General features: G+C 38.6%; 1 pseudogene across 1 annotated transcript in view; it reads left to right on the forward strand.

The window, feature by feature from the left end:
• The first annotated feature begins 521 nt into the window (after positions 1 to 521).
• Positions 522 to 14,479, forward strand: part of LOC150080143 (sex peptide receptor pseudogene) — a 275,783-nt pseudogene continuing 261,825 nt past the window's right edge. The window contains exon 1 of the transcript XR_016547436.1: positions 522 to 899. The product of XR_016547436.1 is annotated as a sex peptide receptor pseudogene, transcript variant X1 (transcript). The remainder of the gene's footprint in view (positions 900 to 14,479) is intronic.

The raw sequence follows: 14,479 nt of genomic DNA on the forward strand, positions 1-14,479 counted from the left end.
AAACCTATCCATAAAGGCAGGTTCACGAGTTTGGACAACATTTCTGATATATTGAATGTTAGTCAGTAATTATGCCAAAAGAGGTAACCATTAATAATAGCAGTGTCTTTAGTAGGAATCCTTCAGATTAGTAACCAATTATTTCTGACAAACATTAACAAACTTCCCTATAAAAATCGTTCCTCTCCACGCATAGAGTCGTGTACCTGTTCATATCTTAAAGAGAAACATAACTGGAGAGGTTTTTCAGCATCTTACCTACATCATCGGATGATTCAATTCATAAGCATCTATCCACACATTTCTTCTATATCTCCACCTTCATTTCAGTATTTTCTTCTGCGTTTTATCTGCCTGTGTAAGAGAAAACAAAGTCTGTACTTGGCCAAGGTCGCTCCTACTGAGCTAAACACCCAATCACACGCCAAAGTTACGGGCTGGAGCGGGCGCACGCGCACAACAAGAAGGCCTTTGGATCCCTGTCACCAGTAGTACGGCCACTCACTCTCCGTCTAGCTTAGTTCGGTAAGGATTACGAATACCCAAGTATCGTTCTCCCGCAGACTGTGGTAACCAGAGACCTGGGGATGAGTGGATGTCGCCACTTGTTCGAAACAGAGCGGAAGTGTAGCTCGTGTCGGATCGGACTTGGGCGGACTAATGATGGAACAGGACGGAGCTACACTCGCCAAGAGACCGACACGGAGATCATTTTGACATGTCGTCATTAGAACACTCAATGACAAACACTGGGGGATGTCCCCATCTGTAAAGGGGCTATTTCTTTCCCCATTTTTTGTTTGACAAGCGCTCAGAAGGTGCACAGTTGAGACTGGTTGTATTGGTTGGACGTTGAATCGGTATTGGATCGAATCTGTGTGATGAACACTACAGACAAGGTAAGAATGTACGAGATTGAAAGCTATAGATTACTCTTGTACCCAGTATTTATGTTATGTGTGATTATCAAATCGCGTGCACGAAATATATAGTTTAAGCGTACCACGTGTTAACCAACTTCCAACTTAAATAAGAGTGTTTGGCATTTTTGATGCTGTAACGTATCTTAGCAACCGAACCGTCTGTTTCTTTTTGCCGGTACATGAAAACAAATGAACAGCCTTTGGATCGCTGTACTTGATAAATACCCTGTGACCTGTTTTCTGGCGGGAACTGTTAATCTTTTTTACACGGCCTCTGCAGACAATTTGAATTTATTCGACTTTACTCTTATCGCAGTTTCAGTCTAACTTCTTTCTTCAGGAGCAACAGTTTTTGTATACTCAAAATACAGAAGTTATGGTGATGGAAATGTTTTCTTTACGTTTAAAATCCGTAGTTCTCTACTGATCCTTGGATATTCACTCGTGTCTACTAATATTTTGTGCACGCAGTGTGTAAGAGACGACCGGCGATCGTTCATTATAATAACAATAGGGGTTTAGAATTCAAGTTCCGAAAATCTTTGGCAAAAGGAAGACATAATTTAAATAAGTGACAATTTACGCTGAGATAGTGAGTATCTATTCATCTTAATAGCAAGCTCATGCCAAGCCAAGGAGGCATTAGGCATAAATGAGAGCCATTTGCATTCAGGTTGAGTAACAGTAATAGATGGCGAATTAGCGCTAGCGAATGGAGAACAGAAATTGCAGGATAATAAAGGATGGAGAACCCTTTCTGTAAAATGATGCTTTGGAAGATGTTGGCAAAAGAGTGACAGTCTTTTAGGGGGCGCAAGCTATAATGGGCACAGTGACGCCTAAGCGTGAGGTCATTTTGAGGGACGCAAAAGAAAACAAGGTCGAGACATAATATCTTCTATCGCGTGACAAGTATTGCTCAAATGGAATCGTTTTGAATAATGCATAGAAAGAAATTTTAAATCCGTGATACAGAATGCATTCTTTTTTTTTTATCCACTGCGTTTTTTAGTTCTTTGTCGATCTACCAATTTTATGTTGTTGCTTCTGTAGCCAAAATGATTATTTCTTTTAGTGTTTTGATCTGAGATGATGTGCCGATGATGCTAGTACAATTGGTTTATCCACTCAAGGACTGCTAGTAGTATACTCCGAAGAAAGTCGTGACCCTAAACTCAACGAATGACAGTTCTTTCTGAAACCTATCTATGCCTCCTTTTAACTTAGGGAAACGAGGGTATGGCCCAGCCAAACTAAATCTCTCTCTTTCTCTCTCTCTCTCTCTCTAGAAAAGCATCTACATCATTCCATTTTCTAGAGCTATTCAGTGAAAATTCTCTTGTACTCTTTAATGAAGAAATTCTCCCTCTGTGTTTTCTTAAGTGGGCTCTGCCACATATAAATGCTGATCCAGAAGCCTTTGTTATTGTTCCAAGAATTAACCTGTCATTCCAATAACCTTTGTTCTTCCATTATGCAAAATGACTTATCTGCTGTATTATCCGATAATTTAGTAATTTTCAGCCTCAGCTACCTGTTAAGGAAACGTGTTCCAGCTGTCAACAACTGGCTGGCTAAAAGAAACCTTCCTACAATTTATTTTAAACCTCTTCCCCTGTAATTTGAATTTATGGTACCTAGTTATGGAATTCTTTATTCCAATGAAAATTCTGCCTCCACTCATTTTACTGTCCCCACTCAGAGACTTATAAACCTCGATCATGTCCCCCTCTAAGGTTCCTGGTTGCCAAGATCTGTGGCCTACATAATACGAGTAAGTACAGTCTCCCCTTTGTTCATCTCACCGTGCATATTGCTCGTCTTTTGACCTTTTCAAGGAGCTCAATGTCTTTTTCAGATGAGGTTTCCATATTTGGACACAGTGTTCGATAAATCTCCGATAGGACACCATGGGCTTTCCTGACCGCCTGTTTACACTGCTCAGAAAACTTGATATCTGTCCGTATTATAACTCCCAGATCCCTTTTTTTCTCTACTGTTTCTAATTCGGCCCCACCAAGTGTATAAGTTATTTTGGGATTGCTATTTCTCAAGTGTATTTAATTTAAAATAATTAAATTATTTCGAATAATAATTAGAATATTATAATAAAAATTATTAAAATTATGTGAAAATAATTAAAATTAATAATTAAAATAATTGAAACTGAATAATTAAATATTAATTAAACGAATAATTTTAATATAATCAATAATAAATGAAATTGTTCCGAGAATATAATATTAATTACAATTATTAATATATTAATTAAAATTATTAAAATATTAATTAAAATGATTAAAAATAAGAATGATTAAAACAGAATAATTAAAACAGAATAATTAAATTTCATTGTGTTGACATTACTGTTCATTTCCTCCAAGAAACTATCTGGAAAAGAGCGCTCTGATGAGAATGCTGTTTTCCAAGATTCTTTCTTAGAAGACGGATGGTAAACTGAGACGAATGGTAGAAACTATATAATACAGACTCCACAGTGGTATACACACTGAATATTCTTATCACTTTTTGTTTAGGACCTTACTTTATTTGACTACAGTATTAATAAATGATTCGTTTTTATTGACCACTGTTTAGCCCTGGCAGCAGACATTTGAGCAATTTTCCTTCTGGAAGATGCTGTCCTGTTACGGCATCCAAGGTAAGATGAAGTACGCGATACGCAACAAGGTGGGTCTATTTCTTCCTCTTAGTTTTTCTGGTTTCCACTTCACAGTTATTGTCAAGTTTGATTAATCTGACTGTGTCTATCTGCTCCATGCCCATCCGAATATTTTCCAGTAACAACCTTCTAAAGCTATCTAAGTCTCCACTTTAGAGATGGACATCTGTACTCAAGTACTAATAACCATGTTGCCAGTGAAGCTAGACGTGTAATAAATATCCAACTTTTACATATTCATGTTCATTAACCATTCTAGAACTGCATCGGTGGTATGCCATGGGGCATCACCATGTTAAAACAAACATCTGTTTGTACCAAAGAACTCTCATATGGAAGGGAGCATGGAATTGTCCAAAAATTCTAAGGTAAGCATCGACTTTCTTGGTCTCCTGCATAACCATGAAAGGTGCTAGGCCATACTATGAGAAATTGCTCGACTCAATATCCCCACATTCTCCGAACTCCATCGTTAGCATCCTTAGGGTAGAACAGTGGTTGTAAACACCGTCTGCCCATACTGGTGGAAAATTCCGAGGTTGGAATTTTCAATCCAGCCAATGAAGCGAGGAACTTTTATAGAGTTTCTTCACTCTGTGGTTGAGTTAGTCGGTCTCAGGCGAGGACAGCAAAATTTTTTTCCCCGAAAAGTTGTAGTTTTTCGTCCAGAAAAATAGGCAAACTAATCAGAGAACACTGGTAATTTACGGACATAACACGCACCGGTGGCTAAGGCTCATGGGATTCAAGGCTTTTCCATCCTGTATAGGGGGAGGGCGGTGGTTATAACCATTTTGTAGCCCGCGTGAACTATCTGTGGAGAATACATGAAAAACCCTCAATTGCGGCGGTGGTTGCACAGTTTGGACTATTCAAAACGAGACTGTTGAATGCGGTTGGTGAAGTTTGGCTTATGCACCGCACCTCTTCCATAAAAAAAAACTGAAGGTGTGGAACTGCGTATGTAGTAAATTTGAAGTCTTTAACCCATTTTGGTGCCTTAAACCCCTTGGCTGATGCTTTTCAGGGATGCCTGACGAATTTGTCGTACACCCTTTCTCATACTCACTGGTCACGTGGAGTGAGCGTCCACGATCTTCTTGTGCTTTGCTGTACGATGGTAATACAAACACATTTCTCATGATAACATTACCCGTGGTAAACAAAAGATCTCATAACTGTCATATTAGGGCCATTTGAGCCATTTTAGGGCCATTTGAGAATTACCCCATCTACTCATGTGTATTATGGCTGTAAATTGCGTGTGTTCTCAGATCAGTTTCCCTGTTTTTCTGGACGAAAAACTCGGAAAAAACATTGCTATCCCCGCCTGAGACCAGCGATATAACAGTAGCATGTAGTTAACAAAGATATATTTGGTTTTAAAAGACAATAAAACCCTTTCGAAGTCAGCCTACATGCCAACTAAACTCCACTCAGTGGTTTAGTGAAGAAAGTCCAATGGTCCATTGAAGAAGACGTATACTTTATGAAGGGTAGTGTACATGGAATGAACGCAATTTCCTGACGTTATATATAGCCGAGATACACATTTACGCAGCCCTAATCCAACGCGTTCATATTTTTATGAGATAAGTTTGGATTTGTCAGGGAGAAGCTTGTTTTATCCCACCTGTTGAATAGGCACCCTTAGGGGACCCACTAACTTCAATCGGTGTCGTTTATCGCACGAACTCGGCCACTCATCTAAGTGTCTTTTATCTGACATCGTCCAAACAAACTAAATAACGCAGCGCAGAACCGGTGACTTGAGTCACGTTTCCCTGATGCAATTCCCAAAACGAAGATGGAATTATCAGACTGCGAGAATCTGTTTTGGTGCCCGGGGCTGAAGGAAATTGGGAGACCGGCAAAGGTTGTAAATAACGAACGGGGTATGAGAGTGTGGTTGGTGTTTGGCGAATAAATTTAATCTTATTGGGGCATCGTTTATTCTCTTCTCTCTTTCTCATTTCGCTCTCTTCTCTCTCTACGCTCTCTTCTGACAGTGTCAACCGCTAATCAACTAACCACTCACGCCAGGATAAACCTGAAGAGAAAATTAAGGACATGTCGATTCAAACGATACACACGCACACACACTGCTCTGAATAGCCGTGCACCAGTTAACATCCGTGTGAAGCTAAATAGGAATTCCAAAACTCATTTCCAGCAGCCCCAATTCGCATGCCACTCTACTTTAAATGAAACAACAGTTCCGCCAATCTATTTTCTTTTAAGCATGCGCTCGTGAAGCTACAGAAGATAAACAGGATCTATTAAGGAAACTGTTAAGAAAGAGGACAAAATGATTATTTCCATTCGAATGAAGGGATTCGTCTTGGATTAACTTTTCCCTAAAAACGGTTCTAGAAGCGAGAGAGAGAGAGAGATTATTAAAAAAATCCCAGCTTTAAGGTAACGGGAAGCAAATTGCGCAATTTTTGAAGCCTTTTTCATCCTTTGCTTTTTTGCGCAGTAGATACCGCAGATGCTCTATAATCTCCTGTGGAAAAGGCAAGAGTTTCATTAATATCGACAACAAAATTAGAAATTTTCTCACTGCCCCAGTTATCCAGTCAAAACTTTTTTTAATAAAGGTAACTCTGCTGTCGGAAAAGCAACGCTTTTTTCAACTGTAGATTTAACTTCCGAAGAACTATAATGTTTGCTTTTAGTTGTATTTAATAAAAACTTTCACGAAAACGCACTGTTACCATTCACCCGCAGTGCTACAATTGATCCACACTTGTGATCTTTCTCTCGCTATAGAGCTCCTCTCGAAGTGAATAAGGTAAATTTCAGTATACACTGCGACAAAGAGCAAACATCACCAGACATTCTAGGGTATGGTGGCCCTGAGGTATCTTACCTTTTTAAGGAAAGCAATACTTGGATGCCATTTGGAAAATTTGTCATCCTATGGATGCCTCAGTAAGTCTTTTACTCTCTAGGAACTTGCTGATCAATGCTATCAACTTGCTTCCACTAATGGCCACCACTGGAAGTGGTGGGATTCCACAGTTTAAGTGAAATGCCTCATTCTCTACCTCGTCGAGCCACTGCTAACCATTCATAATAAACGTCTAGAGCAACCATTTCTTCCTTCAAGAGTACAATAAATGTCAAGGTTCAACCTTTCCCGAAAACCTACGCTGCCTAGTGTTGATCGGTTTAGACCTTTTGCCTCTTCATTCTAACTCCTCGAGATTTTAGAATAGGCACTATTCGACCATTTCGCATCAAATCCGGCCAAACTTTTCCCTCAAATACATTTTACTGCATCAGGAAAATTAGCCATCACTAATCTCGTCTCTGTATCTCACTTTATCGTCTGTGCTCTGGGAGGTAGAGAAGATATTCAGATATTCAATCAGCCTTTGATGCAATATCGGTCCCTCAGCTCCTTTTCCCCCTCCAGCAGCATCATTACCGCATTAGTAGGAACCTGGCTGTAATTTCTTACGGCCTTTCTGTCCAAGCATGTTTAATCCTCATGGATGATAAACACTTTCTAACACTATTAGCCTTATTAACAAAGATTTACTCTTCAAATACAGCTATGACACTTTCCAACGAAATTAAATTGGAACCAGGCCTTTTCAACATATTAGTAGAGTTCCAACAGGGTTCAATGCTGGACACATTGTTGTTTTTTTTATTTATTAATGATATTGATACTAAGTTTGCAGATGATACAAAGGTTGGCAAGTTGTTAATGACAGTAAACTGTGTTTGCAGTATGCTACTGCAAACGATCTAGAAAAATTAGGCCCATCTGCTGAGAAATTGTTGAAGTTTAACATTGACAAATGCATGGTACTGCAAATAGGTTGCACTCTTCCCAGATTAATGTACCAACCGTCTCGTATTACACTCAGGGGTGGACAATGAAAAAGACCTGCGGGCGATTGTGCAGTCAGATTGTAAGGTCTCTGAGCAATTCAGACAGGCTTCCAGAAGAGCTCATGAGTGTTTTGTCAATTATATAAAGGAACTTTGCTAGCACGAATAAGGAGATAATTATCGCATTGCACAAAGCAAGGGTTATGCTACACCTTAATTATTGCGTACAGGTATGGAGGCCTCATTTTCAGAAACGACGTAGATCTTCTGGAATGGGTGCAAAGGGCAACGAGTTTGGTGAAGGGAACAATAGGGTTCAGTTCTGAAAATTGGAACGTCTGGAGACTAGTCACCTGCGAAGTGATCTGTTTGAGATGTTTAAGGTTTCTAATAGATTGAGCAAGCCAAATGCTGATGCTATTCTCCCTCTTGCTCAGACTACACGGGGGCATAAATTTAAATTGAGGAAGGATGGTTGTAGGACAGAAGTGCGGAGGTTTGCCTTCAGCCAGCAAGCCGTTGTTGGAATAAACTTCCATCTGTTGTTGTGGAAGTGGGTAGTTTTGAAGAATAAATTCAAGGAAGAACTAGATAAATTATTGGAGCGAATGAGCGAATGATGTAGGATTTTTTTTTTTGGCTGACGCTTTATAAGCTTTGCTTTCTTGCATCATATGCCACTAACTGCTATTACTAATAATAATCTATCTGCATTGGTTGTTTTAAGGAACTGGGTGCATCAGCTACTTAGACCATATTGTCGTATACAGTATAATGTTTGTAATTTGCTTGTGATCTGTGATCAGTTTGCTGTTTTCTGGATTAAAATCCTAATTCTTGGAGAAAAAAAGCACGCTGCCCTCGCCTGAGTCCAACTAACACAGATACATTGTGAAAAAATGCCATAAAAATTTCTTGCGCCATTCACAGAATTCGAACCGAGGTCTTTTTCACTCGGTTGGGGAAGGGAGGACGGTCATTTTATCAACGGTGCTACCCACGAGGGTTCTTTACATTCAACCTACATATACATCCAGCCAAATCTGCACAAATCATCTTCTTATTTAAACCGCACCAGACACTCATTGTAACCTCCCTGGAAGGAGTCAGAGTTTACCCCTCGTGGATTCTGACCTGGGAGTGATATTTGACATGAAAATGTACTTTTATGACCACATTGATAAAGTAACAAAGAAGTTTTTCTCCCTCAAATAGGCTAGCAAACACCTCCACACGAAGGATAAAATCCTCCTCACAAGATATGTGACATTGCACATCCATCCTGCCATCTTCATGAAGTAGAAGTCGGGGCATCTGGAGCCCCAACGAAGTAAATCTTTTCTAAACTACAGAATTCTGGTACCAGAAATGGGCAATCCACAAACTTCACCTCCTCCAAGGCATCCGCGCCACCGATATCGCAGCCACGCTAACTATATCACGGCTGAAACTCTTTATTAATGACCCAAGTTTTTCCTTTGTACTGCACATGGTGACAGGATGAATCTCATCTAACGTTTCAAATATGTGTGTCTGGTGATTTCTCCACCAAGTCTATTCCGTACAGTAGACAATCGGCTAGCTTTGGGGGGAAGATTCCTACTTAGGGAGAAGTGCCCATTTTAAACGCAATGGATGATGATCCTCTCGACCTAATCAAGGACAAGACGAGACGACATCAGCTGTTTAGGTTCCAGATCTCAGCGATGGACCCCAGCATGTATTTATATTTGTTTTCCTTTTGTATTTTATATTTATAATTGTATTCTCCTGGCGTTACTTTCGCTGTGCTGAGAACATTGCGTATATTTCTATAAATAAATATGAATTTTAGTTTAATTATCTGTCGACGCCAATTGCAAAGGTTTCTAATTTTTTGGCCAGTGAGTTTACGAGGATCGATTGTAACAGATATAAACTAACGTAGAAATTAAGATATCGTAGATAATATGATAGTACAACTTTTCTGTAGTCTTCAATGGATAATGCAATTGTAGCAGAACCATACCAGCATAAATTTCCTCATATGTCACTACGAAATTTTGCTGCTTCCAGCTTATAATTTATAACTCTCCAATCTATAACCTTATAGCTTAACAAATTCTCTCTCTCCTGGTGCCATTATTTCTACTGATAGATGAAAAATCCTTCTAAGTTTTTTCGAATGGAGATGCTGAAATTTACAGTTTTTAGTTTCTGTCTCTTTTCTCTTTCTTGTTTTTTTTTGGTGAGAATGTTGTGGGATTGTGTTCCAGTGTATCGCTGGTCCCTTACGTGGAGAGAAATTCCCGGCGCTGTCAATCTCTGTCATTTCTTCGGTTCTTGCTGTGATGAAGGATTTCTTGGTCTCTCCTGCACTTAGGTGTTTCGATTTGACCAGTACGCTTTTTAAGGACAGTCAAAAAGTACAGCAGTGTTGAAATTGAGTTCCGGTGCCACCTTACTTAGTACACTTACATACATACATACACTCATTGGCCAAAAATAAATTATAACGCTTTTGCAATTGATGTCTACAGATAATTAAATTTACAGTGTACATATGTAACGTATCACATACCATAATCACTAGTTCCTTGATAACTGATAAATACTGTCTGCTTTCATGGGGAAGACAGATGATCTTCCCGATTTTTAGAAAGGTGTTGGAGCGCGTTCAGCAGGACCCACAATTGAGAAAACAAAGGAAAGCATTGGTGCGTCGAAAGCAGCAATTTCTAAAGTATACAATAAGTGGAAAACGAGAGGAGAATGCAGCTCAGCTCTAATAGGAAGACAAGTGGCAGAAAGTGAGTACGCCAAGAACGAGACCGCAGGAATCTAAAGCGAATTGTGCGTCGGAATAGAAGACCCAGTAGCAGCAAATTACTGGAAAATTAAATTTAGGCGAAGAAAAATCCATTTCCAACCCGACTATGAGGCGGGAATAGAAGAATTTGATAGTCCACCATTCAAATCCGTCGATTGGATTTGAATGGTGGAGCCAACTCCAAGACTGGATTGCGGAACAATGTAAAAAGATTATGTGTTTGACGAATATGAATTTACATTTTTTTTGCACCAATGACAGGGTAAAAGTGCGTCGTGAATCTCGCGAACTTATGCATCCGGACTATCTCGTGTCCATCACTCAAGCGGCTAACGGTGGTATCAATAATGGTATGCGGTATGTTCCGTTGGTCTGGAATTGATTGGTTCATACTGTTAGAAGGTCGTGTTACTACCAATGAATATCCTTTTATTGTATCAGAATAGTAATTTTCCAGAGAATCCAATTAAGAATGCCTGAGACATTTTGGAAATGGAACTTCGGTTTCACAATTTTCTACCGACCACAATGCATCAACTGAAAACATACTGAAGGAAGATTGGTCAAATCTGGAGATAGGCTCCTTCATACACCTAGTGGTATCCATGCCATGACCTGTATTCACACAAAGGTGGCCCTACTAGACGTTGAATAAAGGTTTATAATTTTTGGCCAGTGAGTGTAGTTCACAATGTGATGGCTCATAGCTCAGACATTTCTTGGCTACTATAGTTATAATCGATCCCGGTTTCTCCTGCTAATATCACACAGCCTTACCGGTCTAGAATCAAATTCTAACTCTCCCAAAGGAAACCAGTTATGGGTTGTTTTCAGGTGGTGCCATCTTCGTAAAAATACACAGTACATTAAATGCATTGTCTTCTCAATGAAAACGCCTCGACAGGCATTTACTGAAAATTTGGCTAAATGCTTTCTGATTCTTTCTGTGTGCCAATAAATTCACCATCTGGGTGAATTGTCCTATTTACTAATTTTATCAGTATTTTTTTTTTCCTATTGCATGCAAAAACATTATATTTTTGTGATGCAGGGCGGAAAAGGTTCGCTATCACTGGTCTAGAATGTCGTTGGACCATATGGTTGAACCTTTTGCATCTTTGCTTAGTGGGAAGGTAGCAGTTGGCCCTCTCTCAGTAACCTTGTTGCAGTTGTAGTAATCGTAACGTAGTATAATTGTGTTTTAATTTTATTAAACCATCAATTATTTAATTAGGTTTCCTATGCATCGTCTTTACAACATGTCAAAGCGATTCCGTCTCTGAATGATTTTCAGAAATGGAGTGCCATTGGAAGCTTCTCCATCATGAATAAGATTCAGCCTAAGAGATTAAAATCAATTTCGATTAAGAATTTAGACTTTTAGATAATTCCATATGCAAAACATCTAAACTATATGTTCTGTAGCATCTATATTTCTCCAGGGTCAGGAAGATTGGTCAAATCTGGAGATAGAAGAGAATTAAGCCTGAACTTTAATAAGCCTAATTTTCCCATTAAAATTTTAAACCATCTTTGAATACAACTACGAATGTAGAGAAGCAAAACACAAAATGCACAAAATAATATACAATTTTACAGCACATACTTTTTTTTTGACAAAAAAGTACGTGGTATAAAATTGTAAACCGGTGGCTAATTTAAAGCAGTGGGTTGTTTTATAAGATAAATAGAAGTTATAAATAAGTATATGACAATATTTAATATCAATTCCATCCTCTGGCTGAACGATGGTTCAAATCGTTTGCAATAAATTGAATTTAGAATAAGATAAACGCTCGCTTTATGTGTTTCTGAAACATTTCTGCCCAATCTGATAAAAAATTGTTCGGAATTCTAGCAATGTGAAAAGTTCACGCATTCTCAATTATGGAGGAAAGTTGGTTCGCATGAGTTTCGTATAAATCCTCGCCGTCACTCACGGTGTGCACACCCAGGAAATTCCTCGACACGTCATATTAGAAAACTTCGCGTTCTTGGATTCCGTTGAGGTTCCATGAAACCAAACGCGAGTGCTTTGGGCAACAGAGTGGGAAATAAATGCTGTTATAGCGCATATATTTGCGAAAAGAGCAATATTTCGAAGAATACTTTTTTATCTAGAGATGTTCGTGGCTGCAGATCGTCTGAGATGATGCGAAGTTTTCGAAAATGTTTTCCTCAACTTCCTTCATATATCCAGATGTTTATTCTTTATTAATCTCACTATTTGTGCTTGCTAAACTGCGAACTTTTCTTAAATGTGTGCCCACTGTTGACTTACATTATTGAATCGACGAATAATATATTGCGCTACAAAATATATTCAGATAAGCTGTTCATATTTGAATTGTAGTAAATTCATTGAAGTAATCGAACACATAGTCCTTATCAGTTTGAATGTTATCATTTTGATAACAGAACCTCCACCAAACTTCATGTCGTCCTTGTACATATTGTTTTACATTTACTTCTGTTTGCCAGTATTCGATGAGGACTGATATTCTTTTGATCGACCTCTGGTCGATCAGAAGAGGGAATACGAAAGTTCCTAAGCTCTACGACTTCACCTATCTGCTGTATTTCATCGACCTGCTTACTTCTAACATGAATTCAGTTTGCTTTTGTACATATTCCTGTCGAGTGAATGGCATGGTTCATTTTTCTAAATTTTGAGATTGGAAACACAGTTTTCAATAATCTCACTGTGTGAGAATAATTTGCTAATGACAGGTACAGTTCTGATTCGATGGAAAAACTGCAAGCAACCAGATCATCCAAATACCATGAAGCAATAAAAACTGAATGAGTTATAAAACACGTGCAAAATTTATCTTTCGTAGAAGATGGCGTCATATTGCAGCTAATCGTTTTCCGAAGGGAAATTCCTTTCGCACTTATCAGCCCCCCCAACTTTATTTAACTTAGAATTTACCTCCTCGATGTGAAGAGTACAGTAATGGGATGCTTCCTGAAACCTTTCTTCTTTCGGTCTCATTTTCATCACTTTATGACCTTCATTATTTTCATGTCGTAGTTTCTTGCAAGCAACAATAAAGTGTGTCTATTGTCCTCTAATAGCTCATGGCCATTTGCGTATTTCTTTTTTTTTTTTTTTTGCCTTTAATGTTCTTTACAAAGTTTATAACGACTTCTCTCATTTGGCGACAATCCAACGTTTGTGTTAAGAAACAAGTAATGAGTCCCTTTGTGGCTAGGTTCCTGCGTAAACGCATTACAATATGACTGAGACCTCGGTTGAACATAATGAGTTAATTAACCTGTTAGCCCAATTACCATTCATTATTTTTTACTGTATTACATATGCATTCTGGTTACTTCCTCACCTCTGTTCTTCATACAAATTTTCATGGATTTGGTGAAAATTGTACCAAAGAGGACTCTTTTTTTGGGAAACTCAATTATTTTAGTAACAAAATTAATTCCATTTCACGAAAAAGTGCATTATTTTGGGGATAATAAGTTAAAAAATCTATTTAATTAGAAATTAACGCAACATACAGTGGTTTTTAAAGAGCATATTTATTACATCCTCTCTCTCTCTCTCTCTGAGATTGATTTTTTTTATTTGATTTGGTAGTTGTTGGCGCATCGGCTTCTGTGGCCATATTGCACCTCCCAAGGTTTTTGCAGTACTTTGATCCAAGCCCGAGGCGGGAATCGAACCCGCGACCTTTGGGTTGCTGGGCAGGTACTTTACCCACTCGGCTAGCCCGGTCGGCCTCTCTCTGAGATGGTGAGAGAGTTGGCTATCACCTAGACTGATCTGTTCAGGGCGTTTGATTTCGCGATTTACTGAATAATTTCAGCTATATTTTCACTAAAAATGAAATTTTATAAATAGATTGTCTCCTTCTTTTGCTTTCAAAGGTGTGATCACCGAGAACAGATTCCAGAAATCTCTGGAATCTGTTCTTTTTTTTAATTTATTTAAAAGATTTGTCTTCCAAAATAGTAAACTTTCCGACCTTTATTATGTACTGTGTTTTTTCTTCAAACAAACCTCATGTGGTGTTCTCCCTTAAGTATTATGAGCCATACGTAAGGGAAGAACTAGTGCTCAAGAAGTTTGTCACGCGATATAAAGCTGGTTGGCACATAGGTAGAGGCGCTGTATGTTTGCAATTCAGTGCGAAACTGGGCAAGACAAAATATTTAAGTGAATTTGAACATGATTGTTTGCGCCAGACGTGCTGGTAA

This window comes from Mastigoproctus giganteus, chromosome 9 (genome assembly GCF_048544385.1).
Source record: "Mastigoproctus giganteus isolate SK-2022 chromosome 9, ASM4854438v1, whole genome shotgun sequence".
Classification (NCBI taxonomy): domain Eukaryota; kingdom Metazoa; phylum Arthropoda; class Arachnida; order Uropygi; family Thelyphonidae; genus Mastigoproctus; species Mastigoproctus giganteus.